The sequence below is a fragment of the Podarcis erhardii genome (assembly GCF_964252035.2).
Source record: "Podarcis erhardii genome assembly, chromosome: 2".
In the NCBI taxonomy this organism is placed as follows: domain Eukaryota; kingdom Metazoa; phylum Chordata; class Lepidosauria; order Squamata; family Lacertidae; genus Podarcis; species Podarcis erhardii.
Window position 1 is genome coordinate 31,225,014 of NC_138498.1, and position 22,433 is coordinate 31,247,446.

The window sequence follows — 22,433 nt, forward strand, 5'->3', positions numbered from 1 at the left end:
AGACTCCGCTGCCAAAATGAGCATGACTGAGCTGCATCCATTCAGCACGCCAGGGGGACCTTCATTTCAGCCACAACCATTGTCCACAATATGGTGTGAACACCACACATTTGAAGGGCAAAGCGGACTTGGGACATCTTAATGCCTAACCCTCACCTCTCAGATTTGATGGGCACCATTGCTATTGTAAATATCAGCAGGTGCAGTGGTGTATTGGATGGGGGCCAGCAAATTAAAAATGATCCCTAACAAGATTGAGGACCTACAGGTGGGACCTACAGAACTGCACCAGCAGTGGATGCCCATTTTAAGGATTTTTCACTAGTGTGCAATGCCTAAATGCTTGGGGACTGGCTACCTAAGAGAATTCTGCCTACTGCATTATACAACAGCTCTGGGAGGCTTTGTTGGCTGTGCTGCGTTTTACTGAGGTTCGGTTGCTGGTTATGTGGAGGAGAACTCCAGCTTTGGAATTCCCTCACTTCTGAGATAGCAATTGCTGCCAACTCTGCTGCTGAATTTCTAGCACCAGTTAATGACCTGGTTATTTGCCCAGGCTTTCTTTAGAGCTTAATGTCAGACTGAAAGGTTGCCTACTTTTACTTTATTGTGATTTATCTGGTTTGCTTTAAGTCATTGTCTATATGTATAAGAGGTATATATTAACTATATTTTACTTGCAACCCACACTGGAATGACCTTCTGTAGTGAAAAGCAGGCTAAAATGTTTTCAATAATAATAAAAAAATACTCCAGATAAAAGATATATTTTATCAATACATGTCAAAGTATCCACGTAAATTATGAACGTACTATATGCACTTAATGTACTAATTACTGAAAGGGTCAAAGAGATGAATCTTTGCCAGATAGATGAAAGCAGCCTTAATAATAATAATATATTTTTATTTATACCCCGCCCTCCCCAGCCAAGGCCGGGCTCAGAGCGGCTTACAAGCAATAATAAAAACAAGATGAATGATTACAACTTAAAAACAAAAATAAAACACAACATTAAAATAATGGAACATTAAAATATTAAAATGTAGCCTCATCGCAGGAGGAGAAGGAAAAGAAAAAAGATTCCTTACAACCAGTGGCGTAGCGTGGGTTGTCAGCACCCGGGGCAAGGCAAGTAATTTGCGCCCCCTAACCCTGGATTTGCGCCCCCTAACCCTATCCCTAACCCTAACCCCCAGATGTTGCGCCCGGTGCGGCCGGCCCCCCCTGCACCCCCCACGCTACGCCACTGCTTACAACCTAAACAAAAACAGCATGCAAAAGGGAATGGGGAAAGAAGCTGACAATTTGAAGAGTCAAATATTCAAAGTGCATAACTACTGGAGGTATAAGGGAGCAAGAGTTTTTTCTTTCCATTGGGGCATTTCTTTTTGACGTGGGGCACAACTCCTAGCAGCTACTGGTACTGTGTCCAATGACTGGGTCAGGGTGCCCTTCCCCAAATCACAACATGTCCTTCAGTAGTGGTTCTCAACCTGTGGGTCTCCAGATGTTGTTGGACTACAACTCCCATCATCCCTAGCTAGCAAGGCCAAAGCTCATGGATGATGGGAGTTGTAGTCCAACAACATCTGGGGACCCACAGCTTGAGAACCACTGTCCTACAGGCTCTTCATTGTCTTGCAAGTTTATTCGCACACATACACCCCAAATACCACTTTGCGACAGGGGCATTAAATGTATGCACTGGGGGAGTCACTTTTGACAAGCAGTGAGTGACTGCTTATATTAAGTTATGAGAGAAGAACTTTATACCCTGGCAGTGTCTGTTTGCTGTTCCTCAGAACATGGGCAGCACGAATGGCATGTGCTACTCCAGCATTATGTACTGGATGGGGACATTGGGGTGAGGTTGGTAGAGGAAGACTAAGCAGAACTTCCTCCTCCTCCTCCTCCTCCTCCTCCTCCTGCTCCTCCTCCTCCCCCCCCCCCCCCCGTGGTTCTGTTATAGCATTAAACAGCCTGCATTTGAACAAAGTTGGGGGGAGGCGGCTTTCCTTACTGAACTAATTTTGTCTTCTGAAATGACAGGGACATGACATCAGCATCCAACTTTGCCAAGTGCACAATTAGGCAGTAATTTGTTTTCCCTTAACCCCCTGCTGCTCTCCTTTTCCCTTACCTAGAATTCTGCTCATATGCCGATTAGTAGCTTATCTCTGAGGGTAATTGGCTCCTTGCTTATCCAAATGGCACCCCAAGCACACAGACACAAAATATGCTTGTGGGTACCTAAAAATTATAGTGGTGCAGGGCATGGAGATGGCCAGAACTCCGATGTAAATAAAGTGTTGTGGTTGTCTTGCCACATACTGTATAGCTTTTTGGGCCAATTCACGTTGCAAAAATTAAGGTGCGCATTGGATTAAATGCCACATTGACATTCACAAGCAAATACTTTTTTTGTTTTTTTTGTTTCAAGGTTCTGAAAATTGAGGTGCACATTAGATTCAATGGTGCATTATACTCGAGTAAATATGATAGTATACATGTTCTCTATTCATCATCCAAGTCCTGTTGCCTAAGACTATGGTATGTTTCATCAAGCAGATATTGCTCTTGGTTGGGCCTGGATGATATATCGATATATCACCCAGGTAAGGTATGAGGAGCAGACTTCAGTCAGCGGTATATCGCTGGTGAACCACCACTGCTCCTGAGTCCCTCTGCTAGCAGTGTCTGCTGGAATTCCTTCCTCCAGCGAGTGTTGCTAGCAGAGGGACTCCGGACCAGTGCCGTTTTTACCAGCGATATACCTATGAGTGAAACCACCATCATACTCTGCCCTCCAACGGTGCAGAGGGAGAAACAAGCTGTATTGGTGAGGCGCAAAGCAGCTCCGGCGCTCCTGGGCTCATGCACAAGCAGCAGAGCGCTGGGGCTGACTCAGCTGGGGAATAGCAACCTTTCCCCTCCTAGCTGAGCTGCACAAACAAGCTGCATTGTCCCAGCCCACAAGCGCCTGGGTGAAACCGCTTCAGTTCCCAAGGTGAGAGCTGGGGCAGTTTCACCCAGTGCCTCGCAGGCAGAGGCCAGTGCAGCTTGCTTTTTCAACATTGCGGTATATCGCCAAACCACGATGTTGGGGTGGGGATACCCGTGATGTTGAAAAGCTGATTTCACCCAGCCCTACCCTTGGGACAGATGAAAGTTGGAAATGGTTTCTGATTTCCTTTGGAATGGGAGATGTCATAGAGTGCAGCTTCACTGCAACTTTTGCTAAGAACTAGAACTTCCCCTCTTTCCTTGGGGATGGGTGGAGAATTAGAGACCATAGTTCCTTCTAAAGTTGCTCTCCACTTCACCGTACCATCCAGATGGTGCTGGATGATGCTCAAAAATGGTGCTGAAAGCCTGGAGGCAAGTTGAGGAAAGAGGGCAGTACCCAGCCAGCAGTGGGGAGGTGGCTGCCAAAGAGAGGGAGGCACCAACCTGCATCAAACATTAGGGAGGCCAACCCCTCTAAATATTTTATGGGATGTGTGTGAAAGGACCAGGGCCCCATAGAGTTGGCACCTACGGTCCCTTCACAGCTCCTCCACTCCAGAGGCTCCCCAGACTGAAAGCTCTTCAGCAGCCTTGCCGCAGTGGCATCAGATTCTTAAATCCCTCTTCTCTGCTGCTAACTCCTCTGTTAACTCTTATCTTTCTCACCCTGCGGCAAAAGCTAGTGAGTGTGCCATGAGGATAACTCCAGTCAGAAAAGCAAGCTGGGGAGATCAAGCTGGGCTGGTGGAGAATACACGGTATACTTTGCAAAGTTTGCTTGGCCTTTCCTTATGGCAGGGAGGTTGTAGCGCTTGCCTCCTCCTCTCTTAGGTATGATTTGCAAGGCACCAGGTGTCTAGAGTGTACAGGTTCCTCTCTCTGAATGGCATGTGCTGGATGAGCTTTCGGGAATGATGCAGTGCTCCCCTAATCTCCTGGTCTCTGCCAGGAGTGATAAACCCCCTTGACTTCTCTATTGACTTAGACACAAAAGTACTGAGAGAGCTCACCTAAGCCTTCCTACAGTTCCTTTCCTGTTTGTGCACAGTAGGGAGGTGTATGTGTGTGTGCTTGGAGGATGGTTTTTGTAGCAGCAGCATACGCCTGCTTTATGCAAATCCTTTGCTCTTGGAGGCATCTTCCTCCCACAGCCCGCAGGGTGCTCCCCTGCCATCAGCAGCCTGCACATGAATGTGCAAGAAAGCTCTGCAAAAATAAACGATGGTATAGTATCCCATTTTTATTTTATTGCTTGCAGTTTTGTGGCAGCAGTAGAGGGGAAGCAGCAGTCTCTGGAATATTTCCTGTGTGTAACAGGCTTTGACTGCATTGGGGCATGTTTACTAATCAACCAGCTTTGTCCCAAGAGCAGTGCAGACATATGGTATGTATTGCGGAAGCCTGGTTCACACTCTAGGTCATGGGTAGGCAAACTAAGGCCCGGGGGCCGGATCTGGCCCAATCGCCTTCTAAATCTGGCCCGCGGATGGTCCGGGAATTAGCATGTATTTACATGAGTAGAATGTGTCCTTTCTTTAAAATGCTGTGAGGCCTGCCTGGTGTTTTTACGTGAGTAGAATGTGTGCTTTTATTTAAAATGCATCTCCGGGTTATTTGTGGGGCATAGGAGTTCGTTCATTTTTTCTTCTTCAAAATGTAGTCCAGCCTCCCACAAGGTCTGAGGGACAGTGGACCGGCCCCCACCTGAAAAAGTTTGCTGACCCCTGCTCTAGGTCTTCCCTCACCATTAAGAGGGCTAAAGCAAGGTCACTAATGACACACTTCCTGCCCCCCCAGGAGCTCTGGTTTTTGGTGGGCACCGTGGCTGGAAACAAAGCAGTTCAAGAAACATAGGACTGTTGCTGAAAAAGGCAGAACCCTCCTGTCAGTGCTGCCCCACCCCACACCCCACCATATTGTATAGTATAACAGCCAGTCTCCACTACACCACACTGGCTCTTAGAGGGTAATAGCACTGATACTATCCTTTAAAAGAATTAAAGCTTTATGTTTGCCAAGTTTCTTCTCCTATTACGACTGCTATTACTGCTACTACCTGGAAAAAGAGTGGACAATGCATATCTCCCCCCTCCACCCATTTTATCCTCACAACAACCCTGTGAGGAGGGCTAGGCTGAGATAAACTGACCAAAAGTCACTTTGTGAGCAGGGATCTTAATCTGGGTCTCCCCAGTCTTAATCTGACACTAACCATTATATCGCACAGATAGGTAGCCGTGTTGGTCTGCCATGGTCAAAACAAAATAAAAAAATTCCTTCCAGTAGCACCTTAAAGACCAACTGAGTTAGTTCTAGGTATGAGCTTTCGTGTGCATGCACACTTCTTCATTATATCGCACAGACTCAGCAGTCCTTTCAGGAAGATTGTTCATGCAATTCTGGAGAATGTTGATGATCTCTCCCATTTCTTGTTTAAATGTTCCTTTGCCATCCTTTAAATTTCAGTTGCACTGGTGCACCGGCTGACAGGAATCCTCTTTTCATCCTTTGGTATGCTTATATGAACCTGGGATTTCCCAGGTTACCCATTGCTCTCTCAGCCTAACTGCTGTTCCTGGACATTAGAACCTCAAAGTACAAGCCAATTACTTCCCCTTTCTGCTTAACCTAATAATCTGCAAGTCAATCTTAAATGTTTCTGAAGTGTTGGTATGCTCATGTTGTGCATGTGGAGCTGGCCATGAATTGCCCTTGGAAGGTTGTTCACATGAAAAGCGCTCTTCAGGCCCTTTGTGGTGGGCTGTTATTTTCTAACTTTTGATGTGTTAAAACATGAAAGCAACCCCCCCCTCCCAAATTGGGAAAATGTCTCAGTTCCAAGCTCCTTGTTCTTATCTGCCTGCCTTTGATTTTAAATGTATTGCTGTCCGATAAAGTTTTCCATAAAGGAAGAATTCTTGCTACTCAGTTGGTGCTTTTTGCTGGCTAAATATCCATTTCTGTAATCTCTGACAGCGGTCAGAGTTGGGGATTGTTCTCAAACTTCAGGAACCAATTAAGTCTGGCTATGGATCATCTGCAATTAGTGCACGGTATAAATCCCTCCCTTTTAATTCTCTCATAGGCAAGTAACTAACTAGAAATTGACATTTCCCCTTGATTCCTTTACTGGATTGAAAGCTCATGCCATGTTTTTTTTTGTATCATAACCAATAAATCTATATGTCTCATCTAAATTAATCTCCGTTTTGATCTTGGTGGATTAACAGGACAAATTGCTCTAAGTTTTGGCATATTTTGGCTGCTCTACTGGGAAGGTGTTTCTATGAGTCTAGAAAGAAGAGAGAATTAAGATTCAAGGTCTAAGTATTTCATATTAAATATCTATTCCCGATTGGCATCTTCATGAGTTGTTCTGAAGTGCGATCAGCAATAGGTTGATCTGGAGTGATGTCACTAAATGTTTACAAACATCCTGACCATTCAGGGGACAAATACAGTGGAACCTCGAGTTGTGGACGTAATCCGTCCCGGAGGCATGCCTGCAACTCGAAGCATTTGCATCCACAAGTGCCACATCTGCGCACGCTTGCTGCGTGATTTAGCGCTTCTGCGCATGCGCAAGTTGTGAACCCGGAAGTAACCTGTTCTGGTACTTCTGGGTTGCTGTGGGACACAACTTGAAAAGACATACCTGAAGCGGACGCAACATGAGCTATGACTGTATGTTAACAACAGAATGTTCATCATTCAGTTATTGTGAGTGAAAGGAAAGCTGTTTGTATGGAAATGGGTGGTAGAGGAGAGGTCTGAGAAGAGATGGGCTAATGAAGGATGTGCAAAGAGCCCACACAGAGAGGTTACATCCACACCATGAATTTAAAGCATTATGATACCACTATAAACAGCCATGGGCTCTCCCAAAGAATCCTGGGAGCTGTGATTTCTTAAAGGTGCTGAGAGTTGTTAGGAAGTCCCTATTCCCCTCACGGAGCCGCTTGTGAAGAGGGATAGGTTGTTAAAGCACTCTAGGAATTATAGCTCTGTGAGGGGAACTGGGGGTTTCATAACAACTCCCAGCACCTTTAACAAACTACAGCTCCCAGAATTCTTTCACGGAAGTCATGGCTGTTTAAAGTGGTCTCATAGCACTTTAAATGTATAGTGTGCATAATCATAAGGGGCGGGAAGTTGGAGTAAGGGCCATCTGTATGCTGGGCAACAGGAGGACTTGTCAAAATTTGAGGGGGGAGGAGGAGCTAAGGGAAGCAGGGAATAGTAGGCAGTAAGCTGGGACCTTATAAAACAATGAATGGTAAAGATGAGTATGGTAAAGGGAAGGACAAGAAGAGAGCTCAGCAGGGTCAAAACCTCACATATGGCCCTAGGAATAGAAAGGCTGTGAGCTGTTGACAGGAAGGTAGTTGACAGGCAAGATTGCTTTGGAAGCTCTGTTGTCAGTCCAAATTAATGTAGGTTCCTCTCTTTCTTACATAGCAGGGAGCAGTCACCTAGGTGCAGCTTTTGCCATCATTACAGCACTGTGGTGGTCGGGGGGGGGGGGAGTCACATCTTGCTGAGCTTCTCCTTTTCTTTGTAAAGCTTACAGAGGTTCTCTCCTTCCAAGGTCTGGACCTGGAAATCCTGAAAGACCCTAGATAGTGGGGGTGGGGTGGAGGGTGGTTGAACTTCGCAAACTGATTTCACCCAATTCTGTGTTAAGAGGGATGAGGTAAATCGAAGACCAGGGAGCACCAGGCAGTCCTCCACAGTGGGTTTGAGAGATTAGCACCCAGCTTCAATTTCTGTATTTCCCTCTGTGATGGTAGCATCTCCTTATAATTGTAAAGGCACAGCTACTGTCCTCAGTGCTGTTGGGGAGATGTTGATTCAGCCTTTCCTTTCACCACTTCCTTCCTGGCTCACAAGAAGGATCACAAGGGCAGTCTTACGTCTCAAGCTAAAATACTGAAATACCGTATTTTTTGCTCTATAAGACTCACTTTTTCCCTCCTAAAAAGTAAGGGGAAATGTGTGTGCGTCTTATGGAGCGAATGCAGGCTGCACAGCTATCCCAGAAGCCAGAACAGCAAGAGGGATTGCTGCTTTCACTGCGCAGCAATCCCTCTTACTGTTCTGCCTTCTGAGATTCAGAATTTTTTTTTCTTGTTTTCCTCCTCCAAAAACTAGGTGTGTCTTGTGGTCTGGTGAGTCTTATAGAGCGAAAAATACGGTAACTTATCAGAATTAGAACTGCCCCCATAGCAAAAATAATACGTAATAAAAAAAAATTCAAAACAAAAATACTATGTTGTTACCTTTGTTTTTGTTTTTGTTTATTTCATTTTTATTTTTTAAGGTTTCGTGTTCAGGCTATTGGCTACATTAAGAACAAAGTACTACAAAAATGTCCACCATTAAACCAAGCAATTAGTACCCAGAATTATATTTGTTCATTTACAATGGACAACAAAATACCATATGTACAGTGGTACCTCTGGTTACATACGCTTCAGGTTACATAGGCTTCAGGTTACAGACTCCGCTAACCCAGAAATAGTGCTTCAGGTTAAGAACTTTGCTTCAGGATGAGAACAGAAATTGTGCTCCGGCGGCATGGCAGCAGCAGGAGGCCCCATTAGCTAAAGTGGGGCTTCAGGTTAAGAACAGTGTCAGGTTAAGTATGGACCTCCGGAACGAATTAAGTACTTAACCCGAGGTACCACTGTATTCAGTTATCAAAGATACTTCTCTTGTAGATTTTATCTTCTGTTGGTGCTTAACGGCACAAGACATGTTAAAGTCAACTTAAAAAGAAAGAAAGACTCTTCCAAGAGTGGTGAGATAATAGTATTTTTTAATTGTTACGCATAACAGCGCTACCAAGTTTTCTGTATGTTGCAGACTCATTTTAATTAAAGACCGTGCTTCACTTTCAATCATCTTATTTGATTTTTGTCAAGTTTTCACTTAATGTTTCTACTAGATGGCAGTGACCTAAGACTACTGCTTATATTGTCAAGTGTAAGCGTTGCATGGTTCTGAGTCTTCCCCAAGGACCTTTTGTATAAGGGCAAGGAAAAAAATCTGCAGAGGTTGTGTCTGGGATGAATACTACAAGGGGAAGTGGTTGCAAAATGTAGAACAAGTAATGTAAGGTTAACCTTATGATAAAACTGAAGGCTGAATGAAACAGAATGTTTATTCTGGAGTGCTCTGCTGTATTGTGTCTCAAACAGGACTGTAAGTTTCCACATCACTTCACAAACACTGCACTGGAACACACCCCATTTATTTGTTGAAAAGCATTAATATCTCACTTAATGTTTCAAAAAATATCTAAGCGGTGATATTTGCATGCACTAGAATGTTACATCTTTCACCCTAGACTCAAAAAGCTACTTCTTGGGCTACAACAAAATCTGCCTCACTTCTCTGGGAGACCAGCAGTGAGTATGCTCTTTTGCAAATCTGTCCCTGCATGGTCCAAGCTTGAATCCAAACTCTTTATCAGCATGCTCCATGTTTGCTGATTCTGGAGAATTTAGTTAGCCAAATACTATTACCACCTCCCCTGCCCCCCCCAAAAAAAAAACTCCCCTGGAGGGAAGAACAGGCACACAGAGAGAGGTTGAGGGAGGGAAAGAGTGTGTATTTTGCAAAAGGATTTAGAATTGGGCTGTGACAGATTGCCTTTAAAGGTGACTGATAGAAAGAGCTGGCTGAGAAGCCAGGAAGCCTTTTGGCAATGAGCTGACTCATACTAAGCTGCTACCCAGCTGTGCATATCAATAGAGTCTAATGAATGGGTATAATTAGGTGGAAAGGGAATTCCAGCCATTTGGGGGGTAGGTGGGGGGGCTGTTTGCAGTAAGTAAAAGATTCACCCTCCCATTTCTTCTACAGCAGTCTCTCCACCTCACTAATTCATCTGCGTTAATAGAATGTTGGTTGTTAAATATATTAATGTCTGTCCTTTTAGCTTATATGTATGAATGTGCTCTTAAATTTCAATGCAAATATTTTAAATGCCTGGTTTTGTTTCGTTGGGTTTGCTTTCAACCTAGGTCAGGAGTAGGGGGACTGCATCTGCTAGATTTGTAAATGTTGGGAAAGGTGTAACTAATGGCAAGAGCAGATGCCTGTTGTCTGCCTCCCAGAGCACAAAAAACATACGCAGCAAGGTCTCTCATGGGCATAGGTGAGGGAAATTGAGGTGGTGTGGCTAAGGCTGCCTGGGTGGATCTGTTCCTTTCAGTGCCTTGATTGATAGCAGAGTGAGCAGAAAGTAAGGAGGGGGAAAGCCCCATCACGATAGGGGACAAGCTGTTAAACTATATCCTCTCAATTCAGGGATGCAAAGCAACCTCTGTCAGCTGAGATCGATCCAGCATGACATGGGAGCCTTTTGGAGAGTTTCTGTCCCTAGGAAAGTTATTTTTGTTGTTGTTGTTGTTGTTATCTCTGCCGTTCTTCCTGGATGTGTATAAAACACTGGTCCTTTGCAGAATCAGGAAGTGAGCCCAAATTCATCTCCCCCTGATTCTGCAGAGGACCAGTGTGTTATCATTTTAGGGGTCCAACAGGAGGCTATTTTCAGGCCTAGTTGCTACACAGGGTGGAGGGTCAAGGAGAAGAGTGGAGGCTGCAGGCCAGATGGTTCTATGGGTCCATCTGGCTTGTGGGAAGGTGGCTCCCCACCCCTAATTTTGGTCCACATAAACAGAACATTGCTGGAAGTTGATATATATATATATGCATTGATAAATATATATATGCATTTTTGTTAATATATTCCATGCTTAGCTAAAATAAGCTGGATTGAAAACGTGATTGCCTCCAAGTTATAAATTCTTAACATCTTTCAGACTTGCTGTTCACCTAGCGACATACGGCTAAAGTGGAATGTTTAACCATGGTCTTTGGGTTCTTAATTAGGGGGTTGATGAGTTCAAAGGAAGACGGTGTTTCCCCACTTTGTTCAAGCATGATGGCCACTGTCCATTCAACGTCTCCAGATGAACCAGTGGCAAGCAAGCAAGCAAGCATAAATGTGTAGAACACATTTGCTTGTGCTGGGCTGCTGAGATTTGGCTTCCTCCATGCAAGCTGGCAAATAAAGCATGGTGACTTTCTCTTCCCTTAACACTGGGGCCTGGGCTGGTGTTTTCAGCACGGACCATTAGCTTTGTACTCAGAGCCTTATGGACAAGGATAAGGCGTTTGTCTGGGCCACTCCTCCCAGGTTCAGAATAAACAGGTTCCAGTTCTGTGATCTCAGCTGGTGGGCAAGTCCTTGGATCGAAAGCACAAAAATTGCTGGAGTGGTAAATAACATTGAGGACAGGGCAAGATATACACAGAGCAATTTGGATCGCTTGGTCAGCTGGGCCCTGTGCCAACAACATCTGTTTTAATGCAGCCAAATGCAAGGTCATATCTCTAGGAATAAGAGTATCAGCCAGAGCTATAGAACAGGCAGCCGTATCCTGGAAAGCAGGGCTGACATGGTATGTAATTTAACTGGTTGTGTGTGCCTAGATGGTGCTGCAGCAATGGGGGTTAGTGTGATCCATTTTGATCTAAAGCTGCAGATGGGGATGGGGTAGTGTGGGGAAGAGTAAACCTATTGCTACATGCTATCTGAGTCTTGGTGTCTGGATGGTTGTTTTTTTTAATGTGCTCCTCTTTTCAGAGTCACTGTTGGAACGATTTGAGGACATGGGGTGGGTTGGCTTTAATAAAGAGTCTTCAGAGAAATGAAGTGAAAATATCACTTGATAATATAATAAGCACTTTCACTGTGGGGAAAAAAATACTTTGTGCTCACAGGCGAAGTCCAATAGCTGTAAAAGAGCAATCTTGAATGCCAGTGGTGGCAGAGGTTTGAAACAGAACATTTCACCAGACTGGTATCAATCTTTCATTCTCTGCCTGCTTATCCAAGGGCTTTTAAAAGATGCAATACAATTGCTGACTAAAGAAAATAAAAATGCTTCTCTGCAGGGATTAACTTCCATTCCTATTTGAAATACTGTCATACGTGGCTAATTGTATGGTTATTGTCTTTTTGTTCTAGCACACATACCTTCAGTATATGAATAGGGGGAAGTTGCAGCTAATCTCATTCCCAACACAGCTGCATGCACTGGGAAAAATTATATATGCACATATTGTACCTGCGTGTGTTTGCATGCTAGAGTCATGTGTGCTGATACACATGTAAGTGCCATTCAAATCACTATACAAAAGTGCCTTCTTCGTCAAAATTTTACTATGTCTAATCTGAGGCTCTGACAATGACATCTAATGGAAGTCAAGGGCTGAAAGTTAAAAGTGGGAGTATATTTAATAATAGTAAGTAGATCACATATCAGTAACAATGTGTGCGACTAACTATCCACCAGGTGATTTAGTCTATGTTTACATCTTTTCCGAGAATACTACAACCCGAAAAAATGATGGTTTCTAAATGTTCAGATCAAGTATAAATAAAAATTGTGGTTTCCCACAGACAGCTTTATTTGAAATTTAAATGCAACTGCTCATTTGCAAGAGAACTCTGAAAATGTCCCAGGTCATGAAGTACCAAATAAGTTAAGTCTCACACTGAATCTAACAGAACTGGGGCTTCAAGGATACACTAGGAAGGCTTCGAAGAATACTCTCAATGGATAAAGATATTGATTGTACTACAAAAAGAATCAATAATGATGGATAAACATCTTGGATTATGTATGCATTTTGGTTGTGGGTGTGTTGTTTTTTTGCTGAAATATACTAGGGGATTTGTAATTAGGAAAAGTTTTATTTTATGCACGTTCTCAAGCAAATGTGCAAATAAGTTTATTTGAGCCTTCATGTGCTCTCAAAGGTTCAACCCAAATCTAACACTCCCTAGCTAATCAATGCATGTTAATGGTAAACTTTCACGGGGTAGGGGTGATGTGTGACTTTTTGATCTCTTGTTGAATTCTGAATCTGGCCTATCTATTCTCATCAGACAGGCATATTTGCTGTTTTGTTTTAGATGCTTGCTAAAACCTTTCTTTCAGCTAACATGCCCAGATATGTATTAGGTTACATACTTGTTTCTAAAGTTCTGCTGCTGTTACCTATATTTTATAATTTTATTTTGCCTATTTTTTAAAAAAAATGTTTTGATTTTAACAGGGTTTTAAAAATAAACATTTCACGCTATGTTGTGTAAACTGCTGAGAGATTTCCCTTTTTTTATTTAAGTGATCTAGACATTTCGTTATTTTGTTTTTAAAAAGTGTAAACGCAGCAAGGAATTTTGCAGTAGTAGTGTTGAAGCCTCTGAAGGAGATTGCCCTAACATTGCAGGCATATGAGGCTGGCCATACAGTCTTAATACCTACTGTTGGCTGAGATGCTCAGAATTTACAGAGAAGCAGGGCAGGCAGCATTGTCGAGATTAATCAAGAGTAGGAAATATAGTATGTGCCTTTTGGAATGAGGCAGCACTGGCCATAGGGACCACCAATAGGACACGGAAGTGAGATATGGATGTAGGATTGGACTTGGGAGAGGATGTGGACCAGTGAACCTCAGCTAATAATGACAATAGGAGGGAAGGGAAATTGCCAGAACCTGAGCAAATAGCCAGTAGACCCAGTAAAATCAGATGTGGATCTAGATGTGTGGGACTTCCTGGCCATAGCAATTCTTTTGGATTGAGAATGGTTGGGTGGTGTAGAGAGCCAAGTGGCTAGAGAATGGGAGATTGGCAGAGAAGTACAGTATCATAACATGAAAAAATGAAAGAATGTGTGGGTCACTAAAGAGTGGCTTTGAGGGTTTTTTTTGGGGGGGAGTGTTTTTGTTTTTTTAAAATTGCTGGGCATTTCACTTGGTAGGGCTCAGCCCTGGCTGCCCTAATGGCTCCTGTGACCCTAAGCAGTTGCACTTTCTCTGTCACCAAGTGGAAAATGTGCCATTTAGAAACCATTGTCCTGTTCTTTCCTCTGTGTTCCTTAACATGCGTGTGGAAACAAGGTCTCAATTTTATTTCTTCTTCTTCTTCCAGGCCAAGGAGCTAGAGCTGGTACAAGGACCCCGATGGCTTTCCTTTCCAGCACAGAGTGCATGTATCTGCACTAGATTGTGACATCTACTAGGAGCAACACAACCCTTTGGTGTTCCAGGTAAGAGTCCTTGGTCTAATAGAAAGACTCTTGGAAATGGCTGCATCTACAGTATGAGGCATTTATTCTGCTGAGGCGTGAAATAGTGGACCATGGAAATACACAGAGGAAAATAGCATCCCAAACCCATCTGGTGGATTTGCAGCAAGGACCCAGTGATAAAAACAAGGCATAGAGGGCCAGAAAAATCCATTTTGACAACATATAATGCCTAAACTACATAATACACCCTAGCTGAAACTGTTGATGCCCTCCAATGTGGGTGGTGCAGTTCACAATACTGGGATTAATGAGGCTGTATATTTTAATTTGACAGCCTTCCACTGAATGTAATGTGCACATGTTAAACTGTTAAACAGTGCATTATTATCTGTACCTGTTGCTTTATAAGGCATTATCCATGTGATATTATCTTTTCGTTTTTCTATCTAATTCTTCTTCCATCATTGTTTCCCTCCCCAACTGGTAAACTCGCTACCCAATTCATTCTGCCTACTGTCCTCTAAGTGTAATAATTCAGTAATGGATGCTTCAGTGTGAACTGGGGGGGGGGGGTGTCCGTATTTGAAGCTCTTTAGAAATTCTTATGCATTTCCTAAACAGTTCAAGAACAGAAGTTTGAGGAAGTCAAGAATGAGCAGGTACAGCAGGGACCCTGTGTTGTTTATCCCTAACAAGCCATGATTTGCAAGTCAACATGAATCCATGATTAGGTGTTAGCTGACTGGTCATGTCTTGCTAGGGAGCGACAAACCAAGGTCCCTGGTTCAGATGTAACAGGAAACCAAGGCTTCCTGGTTTGTTTATCCTGCTTGTGCCAGGGGAGGAGTGAAATGAAGTGACTGGGCACTGGGCACTAGCATGCTGCTCATTCCTGATAATCCACAATAAACCAGATAGTCTGGTTGATTGTTAGATGTGACTACATTCCTCTGTGTTGGTTAGTCACTAGTTGGGAGTGGGTGGGTGGGGGCAGGGGGTGCCTTTCTTTTGCAGCTTCTCTTCAATCACTGCCTTTCCATTCTGTGTTGAAGCAGATGAAGAAATTGTGGGCTTGTTATTGCTGTGATGCAGAAAGATACAGTCATGTCCATCTGTTCTTCTCTCTGGTTGGTAGCCCTGGACTAAGACCAGCAAATCAAACATTTATATCAGGCTGGGAAACCTGCAGCCCTCTAGATTGTTGGACATCAACCCTATCAGCCACAGCCAGCACGAGCAGGGATAATGTGAGTTGTGTAGCAGCCTCTGGAAACCCACATATTCCCAATCCCTGGCTGATTCTTTCATAAGTCTTGACCATGTAAAATACTTGTCTTCTTTTGAGCTGCTGCTGCTGCTGCTCCTCACCAAGAAGCATTTGTCTCCATTTTTACATTGTGCTTTTAATGGAAGAAGGAAATGCAACTGAACAGTATTCAGTAATTCATATGCTGATTCTTGGTCTTGCTTCACGCTATCAAAATTGCACACCCAGAAACTTGCAAAAGTTTTTGGACGAGTAAACTGCTAGATCTCCCACACACCTAACATCTGCGCCAAAATAGGCTTATTGTGTTATTGTGACACTCTCTACTGTCTACCAGTTCCTCAAGAGTGTTTACATCACCCAAAAGCATTAATTTGATAGGGAATTATTATCTCAGTTTTTCATTTACTTGAGTTGGTCTAAGTTTTATTTAAAATGAGTGCTGATGGCATCAGCCTAAGATGCATATTGCAAGGGTAGGGCTGGATAATACAGCTTTGGGTGGAGGAAATTAATGAGATTGAGATAATTTTGCTGTGCCCAGAATGGAGTGGGCCTAGGGTGTTCATTCCTAAACGATGTGCTGAGAGAGGATGGTTACTGTGCTGCAAGAAGAATTTAAAGGCTCCTGTGAAACTGTCTCCTCTGTGTGTGGGTTCTCGCTTTCCAACCAGCCTCTGCTGAGGGAGGGGGCAATTCTCCCACAACTCTGTGTTAGGTGTGGTTGGATCATTAATGAGCATGGTTACTTGCCCCTAGATAAGGCCGTCCTGTGAAATCTTACTCTCAGTGAAAGCAACTGTTTTGGGTTGTAAGCATGGCATGTACCTCCAGTTCTAGTAACATAGAAATCTGCCTTATCCCAACCAAGTGAGGCTGTTTGTCCATCTCAGTAGAATCTCTACCTGATCCTTTTACATGAAGATTGGAGGGCCTGAACCTGGGACTTGCAGTGACAAATCATGTACGCTATGTTACTCAACTCTGTTTTAATTAAATGGGAGTTTTAAAGTTGTAATCTATACCTCCCCCCACAAACATAACAGAAGGGGTTCATGGTGTGGTGGGGCCACTGCCACATCTACAGCCCTGCCCCTCACAGCAGCTTCAGAGTCAATGGATCCTGGACCAGCTCAGCCACTTCCCATCTCTGGGGCATCCCTTTTTGGGGCCTGCCATCAGCAAATCCACCCATGCCTCACTTGTTAGGTGGCAGCTCATGGGAGGTCGGCTTAGCTGGGAGAGCTGGGTAGAGGAAAACCTGTGCCCATTCCACCACCACTCCATCCTGGAGCGATCTGGATTCCAAATCAGAAATTGGAAAGCACTGGAACAAGAAGTTTGGTATTTAAAAAGAATGTACACAGGGTCACTTTGTTTTCTTTTATATGTGATGAAACCACCTGTGGTTTATTGTAAAAGTAGGGTAGATTAATGATATAAATAGCAAAGAATAAAGGACCAGTAGCAGAACTCTTGTCATGTCAACTCTGAAGTAAGTAGGTTTAGGATTGCAACCCAATGCTGCATACCTAAGGCAGTGAAACTGCTGGTAGCTGAACTGCAATGTCCAGAGTCTTGCTGGGATTGAGCCAGCAGGGGAGAAATAAGGATGGAAGATTGATCTTGGGGTTCTCCATCTATTTCTGGGTATTACTCTTCTTCTTCTTCCACTTCTTCCCATTGGGAATAAGGGGACTGTGGCTATCAGGGGACTGGAATGGCTTTAGATCCTTAAGATTCTAGTCATTTCCCAGTTCTCTCCCAGCACGCTCCCCAAACCACCCCAAATATACCCGTTTATGTCCATGCTCTGAAGTAGGTTGTGCCAGGGCCCTGGAGGCTTTGGCTGGAATGAGAGGGAGTTTGCTGACATCAGAGTTCTGTCCCTGGCAGAAAGTAAAATCCAATATATCCTATAGCCTCTGCAACACCCAAAAGCCGTTAAGATTGTACCCTGAGTTAAGTTATGTATTTTAGATTGAGTCTCCCATTTTAAAATTAATTTCTTTCTTGAACAATCATGCAAGCTAATGTTACTGAATTAAAAACAAAAACACATTGGTTTTCAACTAGCTAGATCCTTTATACAACCTAGAAGCCTAAACCTTTGGCATTCCACAAAACGAGAGACAGTTTCCAGTTTGCCTTTTTTTGTACACGTTCAAGGACACTAAGCAAGATGAAGGTTGAGGCTGCACTCCTGTGTACATGAATTTGGAATTGAATTTTGTTGAACCAAGTGGGGCTTACTTCTGTGTAAGCATGCATATAGGATCAGGCTGTAAGACCTTTCTGTAAGCAAGTAAGTTGTTACTGGGCAAAACAGTGTTTCTCAATGAGATGGAAAGTAAATGTTCAGGCTGTTTGGTTAGCAGAGTCCTAAGTAATCATAACTTGAAAACTGGATACACTGCAGAGTTTGAATAGAGGTGATTAGATGTAAGGTTTAAAATAGGAATATGAGCTCACTAATATGGACTCTGTAGATGACTCTATGATATGCAAGATGGCATCTCCTGGATCTGACCTCTGTGATGACTTGCTGGTCGCTGGGACCAGTAGAAAGCCCACAACCATAAATACAGTACATTACTTACCGGGGCAAATTGAATACACACCCACCCACCCAATTATGCACATTCTACTTGTGTTCAACCACACATATATGTGGTGCTGGGAAATAAATAAGTAGAATCATACTAGGAAATGACAGGAGAGAGCTAGAGAGTCCTCTCCTTCTTGGAAGGGAGACCCTTCTTGGAACCTGAAAAGGATGTCAGTAAGGGTGGAGGAAGCCCCAAAGAGACCAGAGGTTTCAGCAGGGCTTTGTTTAGGCTGCTCAGCCTCCCTGCCTAACAGCTGATGCTCAGGGTAGTGCAGCTGCAGCCACTGACATGTCTTCCAGCCTCCAGCCAGCCCCAGAGCTTCAACTCTAGATACTTTAGTCTGAACTGGAGAGAGAGAAGAGCGAGCGAGAGAGCGAGCTGGAGAGCAGGGGAAAATAGGCATTTGGAGGTTTTTTAGAGGGTGCTCCCCACTTTATGCGATTTGACTTATGCAGAGGGGGGTCCAGAACTTAACCCTTGCATAAATGTGTGGGTGCCTGTACAGTTTATTAGGCCGAGGCGGTGGTAGACCGTAATGACCAAGGATGATTGGGAAAATAAAAAGGATAAAGGTAAAGGTAAAGGTAAAGGTACCCCTGCCCGTACGGGCCAGTTGTGTCCGACTCTGGGGTTGCGTGCTCATCTCGCTTAAGAGGCCGGGAGCCAGCGCTGTCCGCAGACACATCTGGGTCACGTGGCCAGCGTGACGAAGCTGCTCTGGCGAGCCAGCACCAGCGCAGCACACGGAAACGCCGTTTACCTTCCCGCTATAAAGCGGTACCTATTTATCTACTTGCACTTAGGGGTGCTTTCGAACTGCTAGGTGGGCAGGAGCTGGGACCAAACAACGGGAGCTCACCCCGCCGCGGGGATTCAAACCGCCGACCATACGATTGGCAAGTCCTAGGCACTGAGGTTTTACAGCGCCACCCGCGTCTATAAAGAGACATATTTATCAATCTTGTATTTTTGATTTGACACTTTTTGGGTGGGAATGAAAGGGGTGGGTGCTATAGAACAGGCATAGGCAAACTCTGCCCTCCAGATGTTTTGGGACCTACAATTGCCATCATTCCTGACCACTGTAGGGGTCATGGGAGTTGTAGCCCCAAAACATATGGAGGGCTGAGTTTGTCTATGCCTGCTATAGAGAGAGAGACTGGAATCCTCAACTAGAGGCACTCTGGTTTCTGAAGCTGTAACAAACAGCTTTCCTCAGTCTTTTTCCTGACAGCCATGAAGGCTAGAAACATACTTTCATTAAGCAAACAAAAAAGAAAAAGGAACTGTGACTCTGTACTGTGAAGCATGTATGTACAGAATACAAAGAGCCCTGCTCTGAGAGGTGCATGTTGGACCATGCTGTGCTACTTGCATCTCCGCTCCTTCACAGCTTTCCACCTTTGGGGCAGCAGCAAGAGATTACTGATTATGTTTGCCTTTGCGAAGTAGGACCAAACCTGTAGCCCGGAGCTGCATCCCGAGAGTTAAAAAGGCTTTGGCTGCTGGATATGGCACTTCCCCTCCATCTCTCTCTCCCCCTCCACCCCAACCAAACAGCGGCTGCTTTCTGCCTTATTCTTTTGTTGCTCCCAAGTGCACGCTCTGAAATGGTAAAATACGGAACGTGGTTCCTTCCCCGCACCCCGCCTCTGTTTTCCCTGAGAACCTTCATTTCTCCACTGGGGGCAGAGGTCGTCCTGAGAGAAGGATTAAAGAGAAGCCTTGTCTTTCTGAAGAGGCGGCACAGCCGTATTTCCCCAGCTGCATTAATCAGTCTCAAGGAAGCCAGGCTCGCTATATCACCTTGAAGGTTCTTCAGACTGCTTTGAAAAACTTTGGGTGGATTATAGTGCTTCTTCCGCAAGGGGTGGTTTTGAAGGGACCAATCGTGCTTGTTTCTAGCAGGCAGAGTGTGGGCAGACATTATGCAATCTTCCCACACATTGTTCCCTGGGTTTTTCCATATTCAGTTCTTTCTCCATATACAGATCGCTCTCACCTGGCTTGCTGTGTCACTTTCTGTTCTGGATGAGTCGCCTAATGACCGGATTTGTCTCTTTCCCTTCATTCTTCACCTGCCATTTCGCCTTTTGGTTATTTATGTGAAGTGTGCTTCCTCTTCTGTTTACTTGTAGCTGCCGCTTGCTGTTCAGCTGAATATAGCATTTTGTTGGGCTGTTTTTAATTTTTACTCAGTAGGAAACAAAAGTTTCCTCTTCCCCTCGTGATGTGTGTGTATCCTGGGTCTTTAGGTGCATCTGTTATTGTAATGGTTCTAGGGGTTGCTCGTGCGTAAACCGGCGCCACACCTGGCTGGGTTGCCTCAGTGAACCTTTTCTGTCCGGACAGCCACTCGCCCGTGGCTGTCTCAATCGCTGGCAGCATCCGTCAGTGGGCGTTTCTTGAACTTCTTCCAGCAAATAAGCTCTTTGACGCCTAGTCTCCGCCTACTCTCCCTGCGCGGAAGCCTTCTGCGCAAGGAGGGTATGGGCAGCGGAGGACCCTTACTCTCCCCGCTGGTCCCCGGCGAGGAGTCATGGGACCGCCTCGCCGATTCCCCCATCTGCCCCCCTTCTCCACTGGTGCTACGCTGATTCCCTTCCCCAGAAGATGGGCTGCCTCTCCCCATCCCGGGACGCTCTCTGGAATCCCTCTGGAGCCCGCTCTCTCCCTCTGGCCCTGATGGCAGTTCCCTGACAGTTATATACTGGGTTACTGGCCCATTGCAACCTTGGAACATTTTGGACTCCTGAAAAGTGTTGGGATTCAGGGGAAAGGTTCAGGCTGAGGATGCAACCATGACTGCTACTTTGCGGCTGTGGATTTGGAGTGGGTGGTGGTGCAGGGATCATTTTCTGGATAATGGAGTGCTGGGGTCAGTCAATTTCTGATCTCTCTGTCTTGATGGGAGAATAAGAACTGCAGACAGAAATGGCTTTCTAGGATTCCCGGCAGTGCTCATCGGTTTGGTCACTGAATGCTGCGTGGAGAACAGTTGAGCGAGGCCTGGCAGAACAGCATGCCGGTTAACTCTGCCCAACAGGGTGTTTTTGTGATCTAAGCTAAGTTGGTAAAGCTTTTAAAGGAAGGGAAAAGCCAGGAGAGACTGCTTTTGCTCTTCTTGCACAACCGCCTTTCAAAGTAGGCCAGTTGCATCCCAAACTATCTGGGAGCCAGTGCCATTCCTCCCATTAACTCCCTACAGCCCCACAACAGGACAGAATTGCGGGACTGTTCAAGGCAAACTCTTATTAAACTGGGACTTGGAGGTGGCATTAAGTTCACGTGGCTGTCACCAGGCTGAAGGAAAATGGCTCTTGTCCACCAAGATCCCACTCAGTTTACAAGGGGAGGAGAGCCAGCGCCCAGCTCTCTGTCTTACCCAACTCTATACTTTTCTCTTTCAACTCCAGCCTTATAGTTCTGTAGCATGAATCAAGTGGGTTAGGCTTGTGGGTTCTGTTTCACCAACCCTGTGAGTTGGCAGCAATGCACACAGGACACATGTTGTTAAATTGGGCAATGGTGTGGCTAGCCGCTCGGGTGCCCAGGGGAGGGGTGAGCCGCCCATTAGGTGGGGCATGCTGCCACCTCCCCCTCCCCCTCAACTGTAAGGCAGGTGAGGGAGAGGTGGTGGACAGACACAAGCCCCATGCTGCCTTTTTGGGCAGTGTGGAGCCTGCAGGCACCCGAGCCTCCGTGTCACTCCCATGAGAGATGTGTGGCTTGGGCGCACTGCAGGCCCCACAGTAAGTGTCGCCTGCTGCAGTGTGGTGTGGTGCCAAGTGACACCCCCCCCCAGCTACGCCTCTTGTTTAACATTTATGTGGAATGTTAAACAAGGCCAGAATATTGAAAAGCAAAGGCCAGAATATTGAAAAGCAAAGGAGCTCTTTAGCTCAGATCTACTAGTTACATACGAACAGGCTTCTGGTCTCTTCTTGCGTAATACAGTATAGATGGTCAGTTGCAGGGTTTTCTGATGGTCAGAACGTGAGAGATAAATGACCATTTCCCCAGTCCTCTTTAAGGGATTTTTTTACCCACATGGCATTTTTCCTGGCAGTTGGCACCTTCTGGCCAATTATATCTCAGGTAGAGTTTATCAGGTAGTCTGCACCTTTACTTCGCAATGCAGAAATATGCCTTGTGAAAATTCAGAATGCTTGTCCATCTAGATCCATATTGTCTCTACACTGACCAGCAGTATCTCTCATCTTCTTTTTTCTGGCCATTCCAGGAATTGAACTTGGGACCTTCTGTGTGCAAAACAAGGCTCTGCCTCTGAGCTTCATCAGGGGAAGCGTGTGTAGCCATATGTCCTCTTTTTCCTGGGCACGCCCTCTTTTTCAGAATTAAAATTTCTGTCCAGGCAGATTTTATAAATTTGGAAAATTGTGGGGGGGGGGGTTGTTTGTTTGTTTCTGTTTACAG

General features: G+C 44.9%; 1 protein-coding gene and 1 long non-coding RNA gene across 3 annotated transcripts in view; one reads left to right on the top strand and one right to left on the bottom strand.

The window, feature by feature from the left end:
- LOC309335166 overlaps nucleotides 1-22,433 on the bottom strand; it is a 722,355-nt gene that overhangs the window by 461,801 nt on the left and 238,121 nt on the right. The window lies entirely within an intron of this gene.
- The window catches only part of RBFOX3 (RNA binding fox-1 homolog 3), a 351,363-nt gene that overhangs the window by 111,248 nt on the left and 217,682 nt on the right, over nucleotides 1-22,433 (top strand). For both annotated transcript variants that reach the window (XM_081849833.1, XM_081849834.1), the window contains exon 2: nucleotides 14,021-14,138. The gene's annotated coding sequence lies outside the window, so the exon portion shown is untranslated. The remainder of the gene's footprint in view (nucleotides 1-14,020; nucleotides 14,139-22,433) is intronic.